This window comes from Megalopta genalis, chromosome 5 (assembly GCF_051020955.1).
Source record: "Megalopta genalis isolate 19385.01 chromosome 5, iyMegGena1_principal, whole genome shotgun sequence".
Lineage (NCBI taxonomy): Eukaryota > Metazoa > Arthropoda > Insecta > Hymenoptera > Halictidae > Megalopta > Megalopta genalis.
Window position 1 is genome coordinate 25,681,895 of NC_135017.1, and position 27,566 is coordinate 25,709,460.

Here is a 27,566-nt window from a genome sequence, read left to right on the forward strand (position 1 = left end):
ATAAATGTCTTGAAAACTGAATAATTGTTCTACTTTCATCAATCTTTCCACGAATGAACTACCATGAATGAACATTTACGATTTCATCGTAGCCCAACATGTCGGATGTTCGTGCACGTTAACACGACACTCCATTGTTCTCAGCAAATTCATCGCTTTATTACTCATTCGGAACGAATAATAAGTAAACAATCGCACCACAGGAGGAAGCCAAAGCTATCGGAAGACGTACGAGGCCATGCTAACTGTTAGGCAATTATTATGCGGCAAATTTCTGGCGACGTTAAAGCCGCGCCAACGACCGACAATTTATTACTTAACAATACTGACGTTTCGTGCCCCGTAACGATCGTAATTGGTCAACGCCTGGAACGAGAGTGAGAGCAAATGCGAGGCCAAACACTTGTCGAAGTATACGTAACCCTAAATCTACCTGGCCCCAAGTAGTTTACGAGCGTTAGGGTATTACCCCTCCAATCAAGATTACAGGATTTGCCGAAGTTCAAATGAGCCCAAGGATAAACTCGGAACACTAAATCGTGGCCGACAGTAGTGAATCTGCCCCGTTCGAGTGTCCCTTTATCGCGTGTCGGAATAAAACGGGGCAGACCGGTGCCGGCGAATTTAATCACGGCTACGAGGTAAACGGGAATGAAAGGAATTTCGGAGGCTGGTGCTAAGAATGCAATATGTGGCGCAACAGAAAGCACGGATTACACCGCTAATCCGGCATGGGTCAGTTCCTAATTACATGAGGGACTAAGCGCCCCACAGAGCGAAGGAGTTAACTGGTTAATTGATTTTGAGGAGAGACCAGAGTAGAGCGAGGAGCAGCACTGGGTCGTAGCGGAGGTTGGATCGATGGCGCCGGGTTATGGTCATTATCACGGGAACGGTGATATCCCATAATGACGTTACAATCGATTATGCTCGAACGTGGTCCTGTCACAAAGCGAATCCCCGTCGGTCCGGACAACGGGCGGAGTTGCACTTCGTTTCGGCCATAATTTCACTGATAGTTTTGTTTTTCAGTTATGATCGATCTCGTTGCGTGTTTAATCGTCTTTTAGAGATACTACTCTTTTTTGAAGTTTCACGGGGATCAGAACAATTCTTGGTCAAGATTCGTAGTTCTTCGTCTATTGTTATCTTTTTTCTGAATGCTATCTTATCGTTGCGAAGAGCTGATGCAGGCAATGCTAAGGAACATGGTTGACTACGTTACTTCATCTTGATATTGTCTTTCATCTATCTACCAAGTTGCGAGGAGCTGTTGCAAGCAATGCTGAGGAACATGTTTAACAATAGCAAACTTAAAATAATCTTCATATTGATCTTCATCTATCTACCAAATTTTATCTGAGGTTTGATGTGGATCAGAGCAATTCTGACTCAATAGTTCGTGAACCATGCGAGTGATTCGTAGCTCTTCGTTTATTATTATCGTTTTTCTAAACGCTATCTTGACGTATGATTCGTTATTTCGTTGTGAAGAGCTGATGCAGGCAATGCTAAGGAACGTGGTTGACTATGTTACTTCATCTTGATATTGTCTTTCATCTATCTACCAAGTTGCGAGGAGCTGTTGCAAGCAATGCTGAGGAACATGTTTAACAATAGCAAACTTAAAATAATCTTCATATTCTTCTTCATCTATCTATCAAATTTATCTGAGGTTTGATGTGGATCAGAGCAATTCTGACTCAATAGTTCGTGAACCATGCGAGTGATTCGTAGCTCTTCGATTATTATTATCGTTTTACTAAACGCTATCTTGACGTATGATTCGTTATTTCGTTGTGAAGAGCTGATGCAGGCAATGCTAAGGAACGTGGTTGACTATGTTACTTCATCTTGATATTGTCTTTCATCTATCTACCAAGTTGCGAGGAGCTGTTGCAAGCAATGCTGAGGAACATGTTTAACAATAGCAAACTTAAAATAATCTTCATATTGTTCTTCATCTATCTACCAAATTTATCTGAGGTTTGATGTGGATCAGAGCAATTCTGACTCAATAGTTCGTGAACCATGCGAGTGATTCGTAGCTCTTCGTTTATTATTATCGTTATTCTAAACGCTATCTTGACGTATGATTCGTTGTTTCGTTGCGAAGAGCTGATGCAGGCAATGCTAAGGAACGTGGTTGACTACGTTACTTCATCTTGATATTGTCTTTCATCTATCTACCAAGTTGCGAGGAGCTGTTGCAAGCGATGCTGAGGAACATGTTTAACAATAGCAAACTTAAAATAATCTTCATATTGTTCTTCATCTATCTACCAAATTTATCTGTTTGTCTTTTCTGAGGTTTGATGTGGATCAGAGCAATTCTGACTCAACAGTTCGTGAACCATGCGAGTGATTCATAGCTCTTCGTTTATTATTATCGTTATTCTAAACGCTATCTTGACGTATGATTCGTTGTTTCGTTGCGAAGAGCTGATGCAGGCAATGCTAAGGAACGTGGTTGACTACGTTACTTCACCTTGATATTGTTTTTCATCTGTCTATTAAATTTATCTGTTTGTCTTTTCTGAGGTTTGATGTGGATCAGAGCAGTTCTGACTCAATAGTTCGTGAACTATGCGAGTGATTCGTAGCTCTTCGTTTATTGTTATCGTTTTCCTAATCGCTATCTTGACGTGTTATTCGTTGTTTCGTTGCGAGGAGCTGTTCCAGATAACAATGCTGAAAAACATAGTTAACTGCATTACTCGAACTTGATATTATAAATTTATTTATTTATTCACTCATTTTACGGACGAGAAAACCATTAGGGCATAATATGGAAAACATCTGTTCAGTTTCAGAACAGTTTAAAGAACAAAGTTTATGAACGTAAAAATATGTTTACGAACATAAAAGATACGTAAAAAATAGAACTATAAAATTATTCATCGTACAAGATAAAATGGATATTAATATGCAAAATTTAGTCGTGGATTGTAGAATCGGTTTTTAAAGGAAAAGATTTCAAAAGTTTAAATAGCTTTAGTTTTGTTTATTAGTATAATTTTGTACATTGTTTAAGAAGGTTTGAGGATTGTATGAATTTCATGATAGAGGCAGATTTAATTGTTGTCCAGTTTAATTAGGACATAGTCGATTTTCCGTGCATATTTTCAAACTTCAGTATAAATATATTATTGTGTGCTTCAATATTTTAGTGTTCTAATTTTACTTTCGTTCCTGGTAGATCGTTACGTGGTCGCGACCATGTCTCACGATGCAAACTGTTGCTCCGACGCAACAAATTCTGAATCGATCCGCAAACGACTGAATAATTCATGCTGACTGCTACTCTGCGGATCTTTACGCATTTATGGCGAACGCAAATACAAGAAAGCTTTTATGTTACGAAACATCGGTAGCATTCTTAACCAGCTGTCTTTTTACAAGTATACTCGTAACAACATAAAATGTTGCCATTTCTCCGTGACGAGTATACTTGTGAAAAACAGTTAACTGATTCAGAAGGATATATGTATAATATTCATTATAGGATAAATTATATATTTAATTATATATTTAATATAAATTAATACTAAATTTAATATGAATAAAAATGTATACATTTTTTATTTAATTATACATTTTAAAAGGTGTTGCATTGCAGAATAAAATATGAAGAAAGTCACACATTTACATTGTAATCACATATTTTTCAAAGAAATTGCAGAATCTAGCTGGTTAATTTAGCTTTATTACAACGAGTCGTCTATTCGATAAAAGAGAACTGTCCCGTCAATTAAATTTTAAAAGAACCAAGGAATGTACATCAAAGAAGTTCGTGCAGAAGAGTTATTCAGAGATAGAAAATACCATTGAATGAACTATTATTTCGTCCCCTATATCGCATACGTGGAAATCCGATAAACCGCGTGCACGAGTGACACGCGAGTTCCATCGGACATCAAAGACACAGGTCGAAGCACAATCGGTTCGAAGAAACCGTGAATGATTTAGACCAGTGTGGCATCGAACCTTCGACCCAGAATATCAGACCCGGAGATCACGATATACAGAGATATACATATGTATACAGAGACCATAACTGTTATAATCAAAATTGAAGTATAACCATTCAATTCTGCTTGAAACGATTTCGGTTATCGATAATCATTGTAAATGATGGAAATATAAATATTTAGATACAAATAATCATTATGAATGACAGAAATCGTTTCTATTATAGTTAATGAAAATTGTTGTCCGTTACAAATAACAATTATCGATCACGAGAACGTTAATTCGTTAGAGATAATCATTATAATTGACGAAACAAATTTTTGGTTATGGATAACCATTTCGAATATTATTATATATTATTATTATTATTATTATTATTTCGGCTAAATCCGATTTTTGAAATTTCGATTCAAAAGTGTTTATAATTGCATGAACTAAATTGTACACGCTTCACCATCGTTCAAAATAATTAGAATTTTTCTCTCATTAGAGACCTCATTATAAATGATGTGTACGTTAAACTTATCGGACAACGCGGTTTGCAAACATCGATGTCAATTATCGATAACCAAAATGAAATTCTGATCGTTTATAATGATTATTCGTAACCGATGTATAATTCTGGTTATCCGTAATGGTAATTCATAACCGAAAACTGCTCTCGTCGATTATGATGCTTGTCCGCGACGAATCAACGTTCTCGTTATCGATAATTCTTATTTGTAACAAAAAAAACCTCTTTCGCCACTTATAATGGTTATTTGTAACTAAAAACTAACTAAAATATAATATTACAACCAAAAACTAAAATAATATTTCTAACCAAAAAGCATTTTCATTATTTATAATATTTATCAGTATATCCCAATTCGTAAAAGTTAATCTATTCTAATCATTGCGTTTTTTTTTAATTTCCTTTAAAACTGAGTGATGACTACCGGATTCAATAAATAAATAAATAAATAAATAAACAAATAAATAAATAAATAAATAAATTTCAATCCGGATTCTTTTTCCTTCAACAGCTAAGTTGTAATTTATTTGCATAACATGTCCTCACAATTAAATCACAATATTATTAAATTACAACATTAACGCCTTTCGGTTAGGGCTAAGATTAAGGTAAATCGCGATAAAATGCTATGAAATGCAAAACGAAGTAAAATAGAGTAAAATAGAGTAAAATGCTACTAAAATGCACTAAAGTAATAGCTCGTGATAAAATAGAATAAAAGGAAATAAAACAACGTCGAACTAGAATAAAGTAAGTGTAAAACAAGAGAAAATGGTGTAAACTAGAGTAGTACAAATAGTCCTAAAAATGAATAGAATCGATTGACAGAATTAATCAAATAAAATTGGAATAAAATAAATTACATGGAATCAAATCACACAGATAACATTTCGTATCATTCTCGGATGAAATTGACGCGACTGTTACGTTTGGTTCGTGGTTATCGACCAAGATGTGTCGAAGCAGGTGAGCAACGGCGGAGGCGCTCCGTAAACGCAGCTCGCATTCGAAAGCGCATTTCTCGCGCCGCATGGTATCGCGATGCCCTGGCTCGCGCAATCACGAGCCCTACGACAGATTTGATGCACGCGGCCGCATCAGCACATATTGCCTGCGGAATCGCGAATTAATCGTCCCGAATTACCATTCTATGGAGCGGACCAGGGACAGATGGAACGCTGCGAGGGTCGTTGCCGGCGGACCCAGTTACTCCGGCAACAGCTCTCGTCGTAGGTGCAACGTTGACATTACGATGCAATTATGGCGGGGAACTGCCGGTCGGTTAATCGACGGTTAGCGACCGCCTCGCACCGAGACCCTGAATGGAATCGTTAATTAATCGACGCTCGAGCCACGAAGAACCGATTTCGATTTTGTTCTAACAATGCGGCCCCCGCATTGTGCGTGCGCCCCGCCGATGCACACCGGAGAAACGAACGGCGTGCGGGAAATGACAAATAGTAATTAGAAAGTGACGCGACGTTATCGCACGCCGGATTCTCGGCGAACCCGATGCAAGAGTTACGATAATCGACCGATCTTTCGCGTTATTTATTGAAAATCGAATGCTGGGGATTCGTTACAGCGGCTGAGCAATAACCATAGGCTGGCTATGGACGTCGATAGTTTGCAATAATTTTGTGAGCTATAGTTTGATGGCGTGGTTATCTCGTATAGCCTGATCAATCGGTTGATTGCGGATCTTTATGTGGTTGCAAAAAATTCGCGTTGACAAATATTAACGGTTTATTTATCGGCAATTTGCTGGTGGTCATCTTGAAATCGAGGAGCAAAAGATGAAGATTTTATTTTTAAATTGTTCAAAAGCGATGACGATAATAATAATCGATAATCTAAGAAATTATTTGAGAGACTTTTATAATGTGATTGAATGGAGTTCATTTGAAATTACGTTCTTTTGAAATTATTGTTTAAAGGAAAATGGGTTGAGATTTGATTACAGTTCACTTATCAAAAATCCTTTTAATAAACTTCCAATGAAGTATTAATTTGGGTTATTGTTTCATGATTAAGTGAAGACATATAAAATTGTTCTAAAATGAGGTAAAGTACATAAAGTATACATTATATTAATATCATATTTATTAAATACCTAATTATAGGAAATACATACATAGATCATAAAAAACAATCACTCATACGTTTACGTATTTTATAACAGAACTGGATTATAAGAAAAAAAATGTAATATGAACATATTAAAGATTGTAATAGGTTTATAAGCTCCAACACGATAAAGTATAATAATAAACCATAATATTAATACATTAATATTTTATGATGAGTACAAAAAATTATGTAGTCGATGTAAGAAATTTCGCCCCTTCTTTAACAACTAATGAATATGAAAATTTACATAAACTTCAGTCTGTTAATCAAATATGATTTTCTGAAACCTTTCTGTATTTTAGTGGCCACCCTGTACAAATTTAATAAATTATAGTATCAATTAGTAACATTGATAAAGGTGATACAAAAAACGAGAAAAATACAACACAGATTTTGTCGACTTTGTATTTCACCTAGCTATTCTTTAATTTTTAATTTAATTTATTCAATTGACGCGAAAAATGTTTCCATTACAAGTAAATTACAAATATTAATACATAACGCGATTTACTAATTAGCAATTACTAATAATTAGTTAGATTACTACAAAATAATAAAAAAAAGGTAGAGTATGCAGTAGTACGAAGCAAAGAAAAAGATTTTCGCAGGAAAATATGGAAGAGAATGCAAGATCATGAAATCGACGATTTTCACATTTTTATCACAAATAAGCTGCTAACGATTAATATCGCAATCAAGCTAGGAAAACTCGGCGAGCCAAGCTCGACGATCGCAAGATCGATGCCCGATTCGTATCGAACAGCGTCGAACACCGATTTACCATTTTATGTGGTCCGTTCAGCATTCTGGCTGTCATCGTACGTGCCGTTCCGACGGTGCTAACAACATTTTAAAACGCCGATAACGACATTAATGGCGGCGCCGGCCGACAGTGCAGCGCGATTCACTCATATAATTTCAACTTTCGTTCACATTCACTGGCCCCCACGTGTGCTTCCGTCCGTCGAATATCGGGCGCCGCGTTTATTGACGTTCCACCGTCATTATTTCCGGCGCGTTATAGCGTATCCTTGCCGTGCATTGGGGGAAAAGCGAAAGAAAAGGTAGCGAAAAAAGTTCTGTTCGCCGGTCGCATTGTCGGCGGTTCCGCGCGGCGTTTTACGTTCGCGCCGCAACTACGAGACAGAGAATTTACAACGCGCCGCGCGGCTTTTTTCCTTCCGCCCGCGGGGAAACGATACGTAAATCACGCGGATTATTTATCACGCGAACCGGGAACGTATTATCAAGTGTATAATCAGTATCGGAGCGTTGCGTAATACGGCAGAAAATTCACGTCCCGCGCGGAGATTAATACGCCGCGGACATTTGCATAAATCCGCGGCGGCCGCGTCGCGCGAAGAAACGGATGGCCCGCGCGGATACGAAAAATCCCTCTAACGTTTAACGGCCCGAAGATGCGAATTTATGCGGAAAATTTCGACATTGTTTTCCGGCATTTCGATATTTACACCCGTCATTTGCGCAGGACAATGGTGATCGTTGCGTCGTAAATCGGGAAAACACGGGGGATACTTTGATCGTTAACGACCGAACGCTAAACGTAACCGGCGTGCAATGCTTCGTAAGAATAACGATACAGAATTGATCGCCGTTAACCCTAGATTTACGGAATCCGTCGAAATGACGGATCACTGAATTTTTAATTCACGATTATTCATATCGTAAAGATACATTTGTGAGTTGTTTATTCAATTTACATGTTACTTACGGCAAATGTTACAATAACACTTGTTAAAAATCAGGATAAATGTATTATTGTTACTTTTATAAAGTAATGTAAAACAGCTGGTTTTTGTGCTCCGTAAATCCAGTGTTCATGTTATAGCGCGCGCGCGTGCTTGATTTTGAAGGAATTTATTTAATTACTTTCTAGGAAAATATTTCTAGAAAGCCAACAATTTTTGATCGACATGGCACGCTTAGTGTTAAGGATCAGTTCATTTTTGGAATCTCGAGATACCGATAAAGGAGATTGATATCGAAGATGATCACCGACTGATTAAAAGCACACATTGTCACGTGGTCACGGGTAATCGCAACTGCAGATCGCAGGTGATCTCCGACGACGCGATAATTAAATCGCGATCCTAAGAACACGGGATTTTTAATTATTATTACTTTTTAATTATCGAGCTAATATCGCAAAGGGTGATTTTAGGTTAATTTTCGAAGCTACGAGATACCGATTAGGGAGATTGACATTGGAAACAGTCATTTTGACAGATTAAAATCACGAGACGGGTGATCACATGTCAGTTCGATAATTCGGTAATTAAACCATAATCATAAGGGTGGTTTTAAGGTTTAGTCGATATTCCAAGCCACGAGATACTAATCAAGAAGGTTTATATCGACGGATTAAAATTACGTATCATCACGTGGTCACAGGTAATCGCAGCTGCAGGTCGCAGGTAATCTCCGATGATCTGATAATTAAATCACAATCCTGAGAACGCGCGATTTTTTATTATCATCGAGCGAATATTAGTTACTCTGGACCGCGAGGGGTGGTTTTAGGGTTTACGTGATTTTCGAAGTCACGAGATACCGATTGAGCAGCTCGATTTTACGGCGACGGTCATCTACGGATTAAAATCACAGGTCACATGATCGCAGGTCTCTCCGACAATTTTTACAGCTAAAACGTAATCCTAAGAACGCGCGATCTTGAGTCGCGAAGGGTGGTTTTAGGGTTCGCGTAATTTTCGAAGCCACGAGATACCGAAGATCAATTTCGATGACGATCGTCTACAGATTAAAACCACATGTCACATGATCGCAGGTCTCTCCGACAATTTTTACAGCTAAACCGTAATCCTAAGAACGCGCGATCTTGAGTCGCGAAGGGTGGTTTTAGGGTTCGCGTGATTTTCGAAGCCACGAGATACCGAAGATCAATTTCGATGACGATCGTCTACAGATTAAAACCACAGGTCACATGATCGCAGGTCTCTCCGACAATTTTTACAGCTAAACCGTAATCCTAAGAACGCGCGATCTTGAGTCGCGAAGGGTGGTTTTATGGTTCGCGTAATTTTCGAAGCCACGAGATACCGATTGAGAGGATCAATTTCGATGACGATCGTCTACGGATCAAAATCACGTGTCGTCACGTGGCCACAGGTGATCGCAGGTACCGGTCCACAGATGATCGCGGATGATCCGCCGCGGGAAATCGACTTCCGCTCGGACGAGGAAGAGAATCGGCCTTCCCCGGCGACTGGAAATCGCGAAACTGCGACAGTCGTGCGACGACGAGCAAGAAGTAACGTTATACCGGTCGCGTTCTCGTTCCCGCTGAGCGTCACACGCTCGAAACTGGCAGCCGTTTCGCCCGCGACTCGACTGTGCGCCCGCTCTCGCTCGCCGTTGCTCGCCTTCACGCGGTGGCAGTCATCGCTATTATAATATTAGACCACTGGCCGACTATTTCCAACCGACTGTGAAAATATACCAGCGGCACGCGTACTGCGCGAAGATACGCGAGCCCGAAATAAGCCGTTCGTGGTCAGTCACACGGGGCTGCCAGTGAGGCGGCATCGGGATTTATGGCTCCCGGCGACTCTCCACCATTACGGAATCCTTTCTTTTTTTTCTAGCAGGTTTCCCGGTACTCGGGTACACACGTCATCCTAAATGTGTATTGTTCTTTGGTAAACTGAATTGGTTTAACGGCGAGCCTGCCGAAAGCGAGCGACGCGCGTTGCTTTGGAAGAAAATGGCGGGCTTCGGTGCCTTTGTTGTTTCTACAGTTCTTAGAGGACTTTGAAACGGGCCATTTTACGCCGTTCTTTAGCCATTGAAACCCGGCGTGAACATATGCCGGCACTCCGAATTTTGCACTGTTTTGTTTCACACGTCGCTGCCATACTTTTTTAAATATAGTGGACGAAGGGTGGCATGGCGTGCTAAAAATCTGGGTCGCAAATAACGGGACGTATGCATGCGTACGTGTAAATTTTTCGAACAAATTTTTATTCGAATGATATATCGAATAAATTGTGTGAATAAAATTTCGTTCGAATAAATTGTATGAATAATATTTTGTTCGAACAATATATCGAATAAATTGTATGAATAAAATTTGTATTCGAACGATATATCGAATAAATTCTACGAATAGAATTTTACTCGAATAAATTCTTATTATAAATTCTTAAAATAATAAATAATAAATAATAAATTCTTAAAATATCAAATAAATTCTACGAACAATATATCTCAAATAAATTCTTCGTGTTTTAAATTCTACGAATAAAATAGTATTCGTTATTCGAACAAAACATGCGAAGGTCTGCCTTCTACAAATTTCTATGAAAATTGATTCAGCCAGTCCGCCGGCGTAAAAAGGTCAAAGGACGCCCCGCGCCGGAGAGTACCGAGGATGAAAATTTGATTATTGCCTCCTAATAATTACAGATAATATGCGGGCATCAAACATTTCCAATTTCCATAAGCCCGGGATTAATTCGGGCACGGTGGAGGACCGCTCGTAATCCCGCCAGCAGAATTCTCGGAAGCCCGAGGGGGTGGGTTTCCATGTGTGTTACGTGGATGCGGCGTTAAAGACCAACACCGGTGATCCCGGAATCTTGGCTCGGGAAACTCCGTCGGACCGGGCCCGTTCCGTTCGTGTTTCGAATTAACATCGCGTCTCCGTACCGACGGCTATATTCGTTGGCCTTTGTCGGAACGCGGCTACCAACCGTGGGTAAAGATAGCAGCGGATTTCGTGGCGAACGCTCGTAATTTTGGGACGCAACGGCCTTGAAAATAATTACTTTCTCCCGCCCCAGTCTCTCTCTCTCTCTCTCTCTCTCTCTCTCTCGCTCTCTCTTTCTCTCTCAATCTTCGCTAATTTTTTTGCTATTATTCTTAGCTGCTTGTACAGAAATTTTCTTAGATTCTCCTCCTCCATTGTCTTCTTTATTATCCGATTGCACATCATGCCAGAGTTGAGCGATATTTTATTCGGGCGACGGATATAATGATGAAAACTAACGAATGAAATTTTATTCGACTCTGTTGAATAAATGTTCAATCGAATAGAAATTTATCTAGGTAAAAATGTATACCAATAAGATTTTATTCGGATAAGAATTCATTCGAATGTTTTATTCGAACAAGAAATTATTCATACAGGAATTCGTAAATAATTAATTTGAATAAAAATGATGGAATATAAAATAGAAATTTATTAGACACAAAGAAGGGGTTGAATGAACTGAGTTTTATTCGAATTGTTGCAAGGGGAACGTTAATATTTCCGTCAACCCTAATCATCTTAGCCTAAAATAAATAACAGCGATCTGTAACATGCTCGAATGGATCAACGATAACGCTAGTTGGTATGCTATAAATCAAGAATTTTTCAATTGATAAATTAAGGTATGACTTTAAGAATATAGTTAACGATAGTTCGTAAAGATTATATCGATTGCTATTCTTTTCTTTCTTTCTCGCGCGACGACGATAACTTTCATCGAAGCACAAACACATTTAATTTCCAAAGAAGCTTAGTTCACAGCGTGCATTTCAATCTATGGTATCTCGTGTTGAATATTTGATCTCATAATCTCCGCCTTCGCAACATCGCATCGTGCGGCAGAAGTTTTCCCCGCTTGCAGCAAGTTAAAAGCCGCTCAAAGCTCGCCGTGTATTCATTACACGTTCTTAATGTACACTAAGAATATTTTATAACAAGTAACGCGGCGCGTACGTGAATTTATGCGATCTTAAGGCTCGAGAGGTAATAAAGCCCGGCGTATTGCCGGGAGAATTACGATTTCCCTATCGCGTATATTATTCCGCAGCGAAAACAACCGCTGCGTCGTTCGGTAATTAAAACGACAAAAATTACGTATGTAAAACGTTCGATTCGTAACCGCTGAATCCGTCCGACATTATAAACATTGCGCGTATTGTGTAAAATTCAAATGGCCTTTCTTCCGGCCTTAAAATGCACGCGCAAATTTACGACACTATTAACGTTCGGGTGAAAGTGGCAACGGCGTTCTGCGCGAGTTGCAATGAAATATCGCAGGATAAACTTCTAATTCCGACAAAGTCTTTTTTATTGCTTCTTTGAGACCGAGTTCCTCATCGTTTTCAGTAATTTAATGTATGATTACTGAGAGATCGTATAAAGATTGTCGGTATTTCATTCGACATCGTGTTTTAACAAGTTATTTACTCAAAGGTGAATTATTCAGTATCGAAGCAAATAGCTTCGATTTGCAACAGAATCGATTTGCAATAGACAGTACATAAGGTACAATAAAGAATACATAATTACGCGCGTAAGACATCTTGTTTGACTTATAGTAATTTTTATTTAAAATCTAAGGTATAAGCTTGTTTCACGAGAGGAGAGAGAGAGGGAGAGAGAGAGAGAGAGAGAGAGAGAGAGAGAGAGAGAGAGAGAGAGATTATCGGAAACTATTTCATGGAGTTTATAAATAGAGCAAGCATACAATTTAATTAGGTTTATTGTATCTTGTTGGTTGCTGGTACTGCATCAAACTTATTTTTAATAAAATTTCAAACCGTGCTTGGGAGAACCTTAACAATTCCTTTTTCGTGAGAAGGAATTTCGTGAAAAGAAAATTCTTTAAAAGAGATCTTGTCAAGTTATCTTGCTTATTTTCGAATGAAAATTCCAACGCTATTAAAAATTCAGTAGAAAGTCCTTGGCGTTCGTTTTTTACTTTTTTTACTTTTCATTAACCCTCAAGGTCTTTCACGGGGTAGATTTCTACTCCACGCATAATTTTTGTATTTTAGAATTCAGTTTATTTTATTATAGATATTTTATATGTATTATATAAATAAAATATATGGTCGGGTGTATAATAAATATTATATCATACTTAACTGTTCTCGAAGATATTATTTTTCATGCATAATTCATGCAGAATAAAATTTTCTATTTCAGTGAACGTTGATAAAATGTAACGAAAAGAAAGTGTATGGATCTTGAAATGTCGAATATTTCAATCTATCAAACAGTAGTACAATCAATAACATACAAATTTCTCAAGAGACACTCAGTGGATCTTCGAACCCACATACACAGTGGACTACACATTCACGTAATATTTTTCTTCTTCTTCTGTATTTTGTTTTTATATATGTATACTGCCAATAAATAATAATTATACATTTACCCCCAAAAATTGACTAGGTTGATTAAATAACGAAGACTTTAGAAGCATCTGAGGATATTCTTACATACACCTTAATTTATTGAAATTATTAAAAGAACAAGCACATTTCTCTTCAACTTCTGTTCTTCACAGTTAATTAAGAACATCCTTATTTTGCACAATGATCCGCGGTCAGCTAAAAAGAAAGTGAAGCAATAAAAAAAAAAATAACAGTAGCATAAATCTTGAACAATGAGACTTTTCATTTGCAATAAAATCGATGATAACCTTGCAGCCCCTGAAAAGCGTTGCATAATAAGTACTTTTGCCTTCTATCGGGGCGGAATCAAATCTTCTGCGGAGGCTCCGTGTCAACAATTATCCGGGTCGGGTTGTGAAAAGTTTATAGGAGAGCCCGGTTCGGCAAGCCCGTAGAATTTCGCGGAGCGATTCAACGCAGCCACGGGGTTTAACGGCGAATGAAATTACCGGGTGTATCCGACAGGAATGCTTGGTCCTCGCCCTCGTCGCCATAAATAGCAGATTCTCCTAAAAAGGGGCTGCAGACTGGCAGGCGCGCGTTATTAAGGGCGAGATGACGCGGCGAAGTCCGTCGACCCGTTTAAGCCCCGCTCACCCGGCCCGAAGAATCTCCTAATATCTTAATAACATAATCATTTTCTCGCATTCGTCTCAGCGGCGACGGTTTAATAAATCATCAAGCAGCGCGAGATTAATTCCCCCATCGAAACTACAGAGAAACGACGCGGCGGCCTCTTGTTTCCTTTTTATCCGCGGCGGCCAACTAATTCCGAAGACCGAATTAATCACGTTTCTACGATTATCCGGCCAGCAAAACGCCTAATAAATCATCCCATAGAAAATGAATTCCTTCGTCGTTATCGAAACGAGGATCTCCCCTGTCCGCTCTGATGAATAGTTTCGAAAATTCGCGTTATCGCCACGATTTTCCCTAATTAATGCGGCACGAACGGCTTTGATAAATCATTCGGCGACGACGAATCGTCCCCGTTTCTATTTTTTTTTTGGTACACAACCGGCTTCTTTTGCCGAGGCGACCGAATTAATTACCGACGATCCCGATCTCTCGAACGAGGAGAGACGCGAGACGCTCCCGAATACCGGGTGGGAATATTCATTTCTTCCAAGCGGGGATAAATTCACGCAGCGAGGAATTCGCTTTTAAACCTAATACTTCCTCCGGCGCTGGGTTGGCCAAGCCGGGCGTATATATTACATGCTAAAGTAACGCAGGTAACGTAAGGTGCGTGCAAAAGCCGAGAAACCGAGTCGAGTTAAGCGGAATTAACGCGAGAGGTAACTCGAGCCGCGCTTACATACCGCCGCCTTTTGTCTCGCGAAATTAAAACGAAAAGACTCGCTTCCTGGTGGCTCACCGTGGAAACTCCAACGAACGAATCCCCTTCCTCGACAAGTGTGAATTCCCCTTTAACCTGAACCCCCTGTCGCTCGTGTACGACTGACTTAATTATTTTTTCGAACGGTAAAAATGAATTTCTCGAGCTTAACTCTGCCGTTTTATTTCTACAGACGTCTTCTGCGTGCTGCAAGTTCGTTGAATTTTTCTTGATTTGTAAAAGATTCAAAGAAAATCTGGTATAGCAATCGACGTTTTAAGAATATGGTATCGTTAATTTTTGCGGTTATAGTAAATTCTCCTTAAACAAAAATGTAAACAAAAATGGACAATTTGGGAAAAGGAGATACGATTATTCGAGCCTTGCAGCTCTTTCTTATAATTATTGACAATCGGCCGCGATTAAAATGCGAGCTGCGAAGCTCGAATAATCGTATCTCCTTTTCCTAAATTGCTATTTTTGTTTACAAGTTAAAGAAAAACTGGGGAGAATTTACCCGAATATGTTTCCTCGATTTTTCTTGGCGAAGCGAGAAAAACGAGTACCGATATAAATTTTTTAATTTGTAAACTACTCCAGATTCGTTATTATTCGCGGATTTTATGCATTCATATGTTATATAAAAGAACATTAAAAGACTAGCAGAACGTAGCATGCTACTTTTAAATAATCAAAACTATTAAAAGAAGAGATACATTAATATTCAACTCTAATGTGTCGAAATTGAAGATCATTGTAAACCTATCTATTGAATCATATTTAATTATGGAAATAACTTCACAACTTTTCACTGTTTGAACTTTCAATTTTATTTAATTCAAGAAGGTATCAAATATGTTCTCTCTTAATGAGATGTCTGCGTTAACTGACACGATTCAAGTCGCTAAAAAACAATAACGATTAGAATAGACAAAATATATTATCACACGCCTTCGCGATTAAATCATATCAGGTGGTAAATAAAAAACTATTGGTTATATATATATATATATATATATATATATATATATATATATATATATATAACCAATAGTTTTATATATATATATATATATAGATTGATTTTTATATTCAATCTATTTATTGAAATTCAATATTATCCAATTGATTTCCATAGGTTCCGTATCTTGCGCTCGATGAGCCTTCGTTTCGCGTAAAAATCAAAAGACAAATCGACTCAACGAGCATATATTGTAGATACGATTTAACCCATTGATTGCCAACTACGAGATATCTCGTAGTAAGCGTCTGTACCAAAACTGCCAGCTACGAGATATCTCGTAGTGGGTGCTGCAAGTTTAGATTGGTTACAAATGGCTATTTGAGTCAGGAACTATTAAAAAGGATGAATGAAAAAAAATGTATATAGCGTAGAGAACATATTGATTATCAATAAAAAAATACTGTAAACGCCATTGCAATATTATATCAGTAACTTAATATTATTATATTTTGTAAAACTTCGTGTTTTTTTTTTTTTTTTTTTTTTTTTTTCTTTCAAATAAAACCGTGGCACCCAGGGCAAGACGCGCTAAATTTGCGTGGCAGTCAATGGGTTAACCGCTGCGCAATTCGACAACTGTTCCCCGACATCGAGTTTCGTTCGAACGAAATTATTTCCAAATAATCGCTTAGGGCGTGGAAAATTGCAGTAAGAAGCGCTGAATGAACGGTGGGAACAAGAGACAGCGAGGCGTAAATGGAACGTACGCGGCCGCGCAGCCACGTGCACCGTGACACAACGATTGTTGCATCAATATTAAACATCTGCTGACCGCAGATTTGTCGCACGCATCTCTATGAGGCAATCAGAGCCGCAATCGCAATCGCAGCCGTATTCGCAGTCGCAATCGCAATCGCAATCGTGTATCGCCCATGCACTTGACACCCGGAGAGAGTCTCGAGATCAAAGTGATTCAAGCAGTTATGGTCCCATGAATTGCGTTCCTCGGATAATCGACCTCGATGGGTGCGTAATTTGCGCTGCGAAACTGCCATGATACTCGACCTGCACAGTACACTTTTCGTGGTTACCATCGATTTGTTCGATCTGTTGGGTTGGCAACTAAGTAATTGCCGATTTCAGTTATAGATGTCTCTCACTCCCATTTTTATGATATCCGTAAATGTTATATTATAAAATTATTATTATTATTATTATTATTATGGAATGGTACCCTATTAGCGACCAGTGCTCCTCAAGTCGAGGCAATAAAAAGTTGGAGTGCACAATATGTACACAGTACACGTGCATTCTTGCGTAATAAAATAAACATCCTTTTCAACAACTCAGTGTTGTATAACAATGTTTGTACGAGTGAATTTATAAAGAACAAAGATCAAAAATATAGGTAGAATTTTTATAATCGACTTTCACGTGCTCTATCCATTTTTTATTGTATTATTTGCGTTACTATTGGGTTGGCAACTAAGTAATTGCCGATTTCAGTTATAGATGTCTCTCACTCCCATTTTTATGATATCCGTAAATGTTATATTATAAAATTATTATTATTATTATTGTTATGTTATCTTTTATTATCCGTGAATGTTAGCAACTGGACAAATTGAATGCAGCGGTCAAGGAAAAGCGACCAGAATTGGTCAATCGTAAAGGTGTCATTTTCCACCAGGACAATGCTAGGCCGCACACGTCTTTGTCCACTCGGCAAAAATTGATGGATATTGGTTGGGAATTGATGTTACACCCACCATATAGCCCTGATCTCGCGCCATCGGATTACCACTTATTTCGATCCCTGGACAACTCCCTTCGTGGTAAAACTTTTAACGATGATGACGCTGTAAAATCTCACTTAACTCAGTTTTTGGCCGAAAAGGATCAGACTTTCTACGAGCGTGGAATTTTCAAGTTGTCAGAGAGATGGCAAAAGGTCATCGAACAAAATGGAAAATACATTACAGATTAAACTTCATCCCAAGTAAAGAGAAATTTTTTATTTCATTGAACAAATCGGCAATTACTTAGTTGCCAACCCAATACGTTATGCTCTTAACCATCATAGCGACGACAATGATGATAGTTATTGGCTACGACTTATGATGAGTTCGTTTTGTTAAACCTTTCAATGTTTTGTCCGCAAGTGATTCAGGCGAGAGACGTATTGCTTCGTTTGTATTATTTATGGTTTTACTATCATTTTTATATGCATTATTTACGATATGAAAATAATGTTAGCACAAGTTAAATAATATGAATACATTCATACAGTATGAACGTACTATAAAGACGTAAAAATAATGCAAAAGGAGTAGGTAGATACTTCCTTTACTATTTCATTTCAATTAGCAGTGGCAAGTTTGATGTTCATATAAAATGAAAGTTTTATTTCTGAATCCATTCTTTATCGAATTTCCTGGGTTTCATTCTTCACGAAATTGTATAATTTCGCTCTTGAACCTTATCAAACTATATTAAAAAGGTGCTAATGCACTTTATTCCTCAACTGATCGTTCAAGAAAAATGCTATGGGATGCTAGAAGCTTAAAAAGACACATGTCTTTTGATGCGAATAGACAAAAGAGTATAAATCAAATTTGCCCAAAAATACGATCTTCTTTTATACAAAAAAAACTCAGACTATTGCTAAATCGAATAATTTTGCAATCCTAACGAGAACGAAAGCAAACCTTATCAATAGACTGCAGATTTTTATGCGAAATAGAAATTGTCTACGTTAATTGTAAAAAAATATAAGTCGGATGAAAACGTCCTTCCTCTTTCAATAATTCCAATAAGATTTTTCTTCATTTTTATGATAATTTTAATTGGTTGAAATCCAATTAAATCTTATCCTTAAATACTTCTGATTCCTTTACAATTTTGTATCAGACCTGTACATTTCTGCCATAAATGCATCAAATCCGCAGTCTGCTTATCAACTTTCGTGTCCAAGATCTACCACATCAGCAAACAATTTCCATAAAACACTGCAAACAACCTAAAACCATATTTCAGCTGATCAGAACACGTGCTCGAGACGTCGAAACATCTGCGAAAGAGCTGAAAAACTTCCGCCACGGTCGACGAGAATTACCGAAGATCGCAAGCAACCGCATTATAGCAGCAAAGTATGTAGAAAGAAGAAACGTGTAAGGGAGACGAGTGCGAGAAAAAACGCATACTTCGACGCCCACAGGAGAGCCTCCAATTAGTCGAGCTTGATGAGAAGATCGCGCTGCTTGCCGCGACATACGCTCCGACACCGGAATTAGAGCGGGGCGTGTCGTCACCACGGAATTTCTACGAATGCGAAAAATGCATTTTCCCATTTCGGTAGAACGATTTCGGTCCATTAATAGCCGGGTCCGGTTCGGCGAAAGGTCGGGCGCGTAAGTAAATGTGCAACGGATGTCCGGCAACGTGCCAGCGACGTTTGCCACGAGTATCGGAAGGTGTGGACTTTCGAGGGATGCAAAACTATCGAAGTCCTCGCGATATCGATCACGCGGAACGCAGTGCTTCGAACTTCCAAGACGCTTGTCTTGTAATAACGATTTCTTTTTTATTTTACGCGACTGCGTCGATCAGCACTACTTTGTTCTTAATTTCACGTTTCTGTTTAACTCGTGTTCTTTCTATTTATTCCATCTTATGTTTTGTCATTTTAATGGCGTCAGACTGTATTATTCTTTATTATTTTCTATATTTTTGACTTTATTTCATTATCTTGATCACTTATTTTATTTTTTATTGTATCTTTTGTATTCTGTGACTTTTTTTCCCTTTCTGATACGATACTTGCGCGGCATATCGTTATATTGTTGTTACATTGATATGTTCTTTTCGTTCATTATTATTTTCAGCATTATACCTCATTATTCTGATTTTTATCTTATTTCTCTCATTATTCTTACATTTCTTATTATCTCTTCCATTTATTATGCGAAATCGCTTTGTTCCAAACGAATCGATATTATTTTCATTTTTTAAACAACGGTACTGAAAATTACGGTCTCGGATAAATTCCTTCGAACAGTTATTTTACATATTTATTTCAAATAAAGTTCGCCCAGGTCTGATCATAAGCAACGCGTGGACAGAAAATCATGCGAAGTCCCATTACCCCATTCCAAATTTCGTGACATTCAGAATAAAGGATTCGAACAAGTCTGCTAAAAGTTACGATAAAAATAATATATATATATGTATATGAAGGTAGAATCAATATTTTTTGTTATATATGTATAAAGGTAGATTTATTATTTTTTGTTATATATATATATATATATATAACTTCTATAATCTATATCCTATAACTATATATAACTATTCTTCCTTTATTATTATATATATATATATGTATATGAAGGTAGCATCAATATTTTTTGTTATATATGTATAAAGGTAGATTTATTATTTTTTGTTATATATATATATATATAACACCTATAATCTATATCCTATAACTATATATAACTATTCTTCCTTTATTCTCTCTATATATATATAACAAAAAATATTGATTCTACCTTCATCTCTCTCTTCCAGCAACAATGTATTATCAACTTCCGTTCGATGCGTTTTCGAGCTTGTTCTAGGTATTTCAATAAATGCAGGCAGTTTTCCGCGATCTACCAGCGTCCGACAAGAAAACGTCCGCGTAGTTCTTCCGCAGAGGATTAACTGCGCTCTCCTATGATTTTATTTTTGTTTCCGAATAGTTTTCGGATTTTCCCGCGCTGATCCAGCCAGAGCCCGTTTACGATCCCTCGGAAGGTGAGAGAGGCAGTCGTAAACGAGCGCAGTTCTCGAAACTCTCGAAACTACGACGGCCGCCTATCGGCGCGGGCTACTAGACGAAGGCACATTAGCAAAATTGGAGTAACTCCAACTACGAGGTGTCGGATCGGCAATGGACTTTATGCTCGGACGTGTTTCGTTGTTCCGTCCCGCTGCTTTTTCACTGTCTCGCCCTCGTCGCGGTTATCCAAAAGCTTCTATCGCCCGGCTGGCACCGAACCGCCCGCGCGCTAATTGCACTATCGCCGCCGGGAAAAACGGTCCGGCGACCACTCCGTTTTTCTAGCGTTGTAATGGAGACAACGAACTTAGCCAGTCTCTCTTGTAAAGTTCGGATACGGGCGCGTTAACCCGTTGGATCCAGTCGAGCGGTTCGAATCTGTTCTGCGAGTTTGAGTAAAAAGTACGCATTCTGATGCATTATTCGTTGCAGTTAAACATTTCATTGCGCCTGAGTAGGGAAATGTTCGTTGTTTTCTTAAGTTTTTGAAATGTGTTTACGTATCTTTTCATTTCTTTAAAAATGTGCTCCAAAGATTTAGCTATTTGCTTTGCTTTATTTAACGTGATATAATGCAATGTACTTTATGTGATATATCAACTGGTGTATATACTGCATTTGTATGCATTATATTGTCAAATAAAATATATATATATTGTTAAATAAATTTCAGACGAGATTCCAGGTGCTAAATAAGAAAAGAATCGTTGCAGTTGAAAATGAGATTTTTAAACCGAAGCAATATTTTATAAATATGAACAGATGCAATGAACGTTTAATTTACGCAAAAATCTGAAGGTTAATTTGCTAAAGATAGGTATACAGGAAAGATCGGAAATATATCAACTGGTGTATTCACTGCATTTGTATGCACTATATTGTCAAATAAAAAATATATGTATATTGTTAAATAAATTTCAGACGAGATTCCAGGTGCTAAATAAGAAATGAATCGTTGCAGTTGAAAATGAGATTTTTAAACCGAAGCAATATTTTATAAATATGAACAGATGCAATAAACGTTTAATTTACATAAAAATCTGAAGGTTAATTTGCTAAAGATAGGTACACAGGAAAGATCGGCAATAAATAGCATAAAGATAGATTCAATGCCGGAAGCTAGTAATTGTTTATCGACCTTAAAACTGCAGAATGCACGTCGCATTTCAATTACGCTGTCCCGTATCGCGAACAAAAACGAATAAACGCGTGAATAAAAACGGCGGCGCTCGCGATAGAGTGAGAGAGAGAGAGAGAGAGAGAGAGAACTGTAGAAAATTAAGAAGCGGATTATCGATTGCGGACGCAGAGCGCAGCGTTCACCTTGTTCCTGTTCCGCAGGCGCCGGGCTTACTTATTTATAATCAACGATATTTCATCGAATAATAAATCATGTTACGATCCGCGACTTGGCGCGGCCGGATCGCAATCAGACTGATGCGTCTCGGACACGCCGAGAGCGAACTTGCAAAAAGTTTACACGCGGCTTGGCAAACGGCGTACGCTCGTTTCTCCGCTCGTATCGCGAACAAAACGACGGCTGGGCGGCAAAGCCGCATTAATATCCTAATGGTTATTCCGGCGGATGTTTCAGGTAATCAACGATGAATTTTCCCGGCGAGTCCCGGCGAACCCGCTCTGCCAACGGCGCGGCGCTACAGAAATTAAAAGTATATTATGCACACTTCGCGCGATTACTTTGCGGCTTGCTGGGCCTTTTCGGGGCCGCGTGCCGGCCGGGCTTCTAACGGTGCACAAACATTTTCGCCACGGATATACATACATACATACGTACGCGCGTATATCGAGCAGCTCGTTTCTTCTATTTTTCTTCTTTTTCGCGAGACGCGATGCTAAAATATTCTAATAACTCTGGCCGCGGCGCGCACTGTTCCCGTTCGCCTGGCGAAGTAATTAAAAAATTCCAGGACCGGCCTAGAAAAATTCGAAGAATTTCCATATTGGGCGAACGTAGGCGCACCGTTAAACGTTGCGAAGTGTAACGAGGTCGATAATGTCGCGCCGTGTATCAGTGCGAATTACATTCACCTCCGGGCCCAGTTTATCGCATGGTTAATCACAAAATGCTGGATTTTTGCTGCCGGCTGGAACGAGAGCTTCCGCGATCCACCTACGTTTTTTACGATTTAACTCTGTACGATCACTTTGAGGATACAGCGGGACCTTCATTAACCGAACCTGTCGCGTTTCAACTTTGTTCGAACGCGTTTCGAATGCGTTCGAGCTCGAACCGAGACGATCTATCGGCAACGTTGTTCGTTATTCGGAAAATACGTGTAATGTATTGGTATGAAAATTGCAATAATTGCTGTTTTAAAATTGAATTCGATACTGCACCACAATTCTGTCAAATACTGTATTAAATACCGTTTAAAATTTTTTCTATATACGGTACTAAAATTGAACGAAACACTGATTTAAAATTGTGCTGGATACCGTACTAAATACTGTGCTAAAATTTTACTAAATATAGTACACAAATTGTACGAAGTATTGTATTAAAATTAAATGCTGTACTAAATGCTGTATTAAATGCTGTACTAAAATTGTACGAAATACTGTACTAAATATTCTACTAAAATATTTCATTCTATTAAAATAGCATGAAACTTGCACTCAAATTGCATTAAATATTATACTAAAAATGTATTAAATAGTGTGCTAATATTGTTACGAAATACTATATTAAAATTGTACTAAATAGTGTACTAATATTGTACGAAATACTATACTAAAATTGTACGAAATACTATAATAAAATTGCACTAAATAGTGTACTAAAATTATACCAAATAGTGCACTAATATTGTACAAAATACTATACTAATATTGTACGAGAGATAGTGTACTATAATTGTACGAAGTACTATACTAAAATTATACCTAAAATAGTGTACCATAATTGTATAATATATAACGCACTACAAATTATATAATATAATAAAATATTAAAAAACTGACCAACGATAATGGAATAAAATGTTTTTCTCGCGAACATTTCTGAACTTGTTGTCCGCTTTTGTGCACCGTCCGGCGCGTTGAACGTACAAATTCGCTAACATTTATTTTGGTACAGACAGGCCGGTTAAGCCATCGTGCTATGTCGGGGCGATCGAAATAAAATTGAATTATAATTTGAACCGAAATCACGATTCGATTTGGCGTGCGGCCAGATCCTGTGCTCGTCAGCCAGTCCTTGGTACGTGTAACACGGGTCCCGGTCGCGGCGGGGCTTTAACAGTCAATTAATTCTTGATCACGTTCCCCCATTGTAAAGTATGATTCTCCGGCACGATAACCTGTAGGTTCTTCGACGTTAATTCAATCGCAACATTGTGAAATATGAACCGGCCGCGCGAACTATTATTATTCGATCGGCGCGAGAAAAAGTCGTCGATCGGGAAACAATAAGTATGTAGCCATAAGTACAGTAAATTCTGCCCAATTTTTATTCAGCTTGTTGATAAAAATGGACTAATTTTTATGGATTTAATGAACTATTTCTTTTTATTATCTTATTATTATCTTATTATATCTTAATATATTAAGATATAAGAAATAATAAAGAATAAGATAATAATAAGATCATAATAATAATATATATTGTTATTATTATTATTATCTTATTCTTTATTATTTATTATTTATATCTTAATATATTTTAAAATATAATAATAATAAGATAATAATAATAATAATATAATATTAATAATAATAATATATAATATATTATTATTATTATTATTATTATTATTATTATTATTATTATCTTACTCTTTAGTATTTCTTTTTATTGTTGCCGATTGCCAACAATTACAAAAACGAGGTGAAAGGCTCGAATAATCCTCGTTCCAAATTGTCCATTTTTGTTCACAAGCTGAAGGAAAATTAGGGAGAATTTACTGTATGTATTTGCACTGGGTTACCCAAATGATTTTCCAGGTGTTCTTTGATCCCGGGACTGATGAGTAAATAATCCTTAACGGCGTGTTAACGACTTGTAAATCGCAACGACGATATAATTCGAAATAAAACCGGCAGACCGTTTCTGGGCTCCGACGATTCGTGATTTACAGGGTGTACCACTTAACGTTATTACCTTGGGTCTCTCTCTGCTCTGTAATTAAAATTTCTTGAAAAAAAAAAGAAAGAAATACGCGCTCCTCGGAGAAATTTCACAGCCTCGTGCGAGCTAATGTATGGTAATAGCATAGTTGCGATGAGTTAACGAGATAAGACTAACTTTCTAAGTGGAATGCTATGCTTTTTCGAAATGTTCTCGTTAACAGCGCAGATTCGTTTTTAAACGATGTTAGCCGAGCCGAATAATTTGCTGCTAGATTTCAAAGCGTCGTCATACGCGAACGCATAATGTACAAGGTACGATGCTATTTAATAGTACAATTACTACGTGATCCGTAAAAATGGCGAGTACTAAACTGTTTGTTTCCCCCTCTCCCAATTTTACTAAACACATTGAATGAATTAATTTTTATCTGGCATATATGTTATGATAGAAATGTCCGAATAAATGCCTTTTTGTTATATTTGCAAAATATTATAGTACAGTTGCATTTGATGTTCTGAAGAATCACTACTCATCACTATAATTACCTGATTAAATTACGTGCATTTAATGTAAAATTGTCAAACTTGTTCTATTACTTATTATATTATAATAATATATTATTATTATTATGTTATATTATTATATTGTCATTTATTATTATATTACTATATTATAATATATTATTATAATAATAATTATATTATAATATTATTAACTTATTATATTATATAATCTTGACATAACTTATTCAGTAAATTTATTTCTCTGGACATATGCTACAACACAAATTGCCAAAAAGTCTGAATAAATACCTTCTTGTTATTTTTATAAAATATTATGAAAATAATACTGACATAATATAATAATACTGATGTTCTCAGTATTAAAAGATCCGCACTTAATATTACAATCAAATATGTGATCGTTAAAAATGGCGATTCCCAAACTGCCTAACTAACTTCTTGTCATTTTTATAAAAAAACAACAATCGTCTAATCTTCCGCGGACCCGCTATTAATTGGAAAAATAGTGGCCATTCCGCGACGGGCTAAAGACAGCAAAATCTGTTAAGAACGATGTGGCACAATTAGCGATCCCGTTGAACCCTCAAGGGCTCGGTTGAAGTCCCAATTTGTCTTTCGGTCGTGTTTGAAGCTGCGACGCGGTGATTAACCGGCCAGAAAAAGCGGCGCGGAGACCGTTCCGCATTCGCGGACGGCGTGGAAGAAAATCCGTCGTCCGAGGATTCGCAATGGGGTTTAATTAATTTAAATTAGACGAAATTTCCGGCGCGCGGCCCATTGCTCGATGCATAAATAAAGATTAAGCCGACGACAACGCCGCAACGTCGACGACGGCGTCCGCGTCTGCGCAGATCCGCGTCTCGCGGATCCGGGGCTAATTTATTCATAGATCAATTAAGAAACGCGGGGAGAGGCGGCGGGGGGAGGGGCGGCTGAAGCAGAGGTAAATTAAGCGGGAAGGGACGGAAAGTTTTTCGACCGGCACGGGCGACGTACGTAAATGAGTGAAAGCCTGAAAACAGTGCAAGAAGAACGCGGCTGGCGGCTCGAGGGGGGACCAAGGAACCTGGAAAGAATATTAATTTAAGCGGAGCTGACTGCACGCTTTAAAAACAAAGAATTCATTCGCGGCTTCTGCCGGTGACGGCTGCCTGCCTTCTCCCTCGGTTAGTTCGTTCGTTATTCGCCCCAGACAAATAGCGATTCAGAACTACATATTTCGGTGCTTGATTTTCTCATTTTCGTTGCGGAAATAAGCGGCTCGAAATATGTGGAGAAATTCGTACGGAGGAAGCAAATGATTCGGGGAATCGCCTCTAATTAATTAATTTTTGGGGAATTTTTTCAACTTGCGGACTGTTATGTTCAGCATTTATATACATATTATAGTTACTATACTTAGATAGTGAGTGTTATAATTCCAAACTGGGTGCGATTATTAACACGTTCCGTGCCGAGCTTTTTTTACTCGAATCTTCACACTTTGATATTTTACTAAAACTTGATGTATTACGTGCAATTATTAATTCTCGTACACATAACAACGTAACAAAAACTTATCAACGCCCATTCTTGCGGTGGAAATTGATTCTTCGGTTCTAAATTTCTTGTAAACAATTTGTTCAGTTCACTAAGTAAACATGCAAGCGTGTACCATCGATGGTACACGTGGCACGGAACGTGTTAACACTAGAACTACCAAACCAGTCAAAATGTTTGCTTTCTGATCTTTTCTTTTACGATTCCAGACACTGGAAAATGTTTCTGTGTGAAATTTTTAGATCAACTTCTTTATTTGAGCGTGCATTATAATAGAAATTGTATGAAATTTCATGTCCAATCTTGCCATTGTTATGAAATAGTATAGGTACATCAGTCGCATTTAATTCTATCGTTCTCGATAGTTCTATTGTTAAGTAACGTTCGAGGAACGTACTTTTGTAACGAATAATGATAATTATCTTTGAAGATTTCGCGGTGATAATAACTGATGTCATGGTCG

The 27,566-nt window shown here is 37.8% G+C and overlaps 1 protein-coding gene across 13 annotated transcripts in view; it reads right to left on the minus strand.

The window, feature by feature from the left end:
• LOC117223970 (discs large 1) overlaps positions 1-27,566 on the minus strand; it is a 950,943-nt gene that overhangs the window by 213,588 nt on the left and 709,789 nt on the right. The window lies entirely within an intron of this gene.